The sequence below is a fragment of the Etheostoma spectabile genome, chromosome 5 (genome assembly GCF_008692095.1).
Source record: "Etheostoma spectabile isolate EspeVRDwgs_2016 chromosome 5, UIUC_Espe_1.0, whole genome shotgun sequence".
NCBI lineage: Eukaryota > Metazoa > Chordata > Actinopteri > Perciformes > Percidae > Etheostoma > Etheostoma spectabile.
In genome coordinates, this window is record NC_045737.1 from 15,539,245 (window position 1) to 15,539,867 (window position 623).

General features: G+C 38.2%; 1 protein-coding gene across 1 annotated transcript in view; it reads left to right on the top strand.

The window, feature by feature from the left end:
- The window catches only part of npffr2a (neuropeptide FF receptor 2a), a 28,015-nt gene that overhangs the window by 17,197 nt on the left and 10,195 nt on the right, over window positions 1-623 (top strand). The window lies entirely within an intron of this gene.

A 623-nucleotide genomic window follows, 5' to 3' on the forward strand; every position in this document is an offset into this window, starting at 1 on the left:
CCACATGGTGGCGCTGTAATTAAGGCTTTAAAATGCAAACTTTGTAAGGCCATGCCCCCACACTGTAAGTTCGATTGACTTGAAAGCCTCAAGGATCATTAAGGTCCACCTAGAAAATGTTTCCGCCATTTGGAATTAAAAAAAAAACACATTTTTGAGATCTTCTCCTACACCGTAGCTCCGATTGCCACCACGTCTACATAATGACCTCACACATACACTTCAAGTCTCATATAAATTGACCAATATGGGGTGCTTTAAATGCACGATAACTGGACGTGGAATGACACAAATCAAGATTTGAGCTTGGAATCGCAGCTTTGCGGCTGTATTAGCAATTGATTTTGTGTTGGTCATAAGCTTTTCTCAAATAATTGAAAATAATTGTTTTTGACAAATCAGTTGTAGGCATTTTAAACAAAGTTCACTGTTTGTCCAATCGTTACAAAAATGTTGGGCCACATGTGTGAAATTAATCTGAAGTTGCTATTGAGAAAAAAGGCTTGAACCTGCGAATTGCCGCCTGCGGCTGTATTTTTTAAAGTGCCCATAATGTAAAGGAAATCACTTTTTTTTTCGGGAATTTTGAGTTATTTTGTGTCTCTGGTGCTTCCACACACATA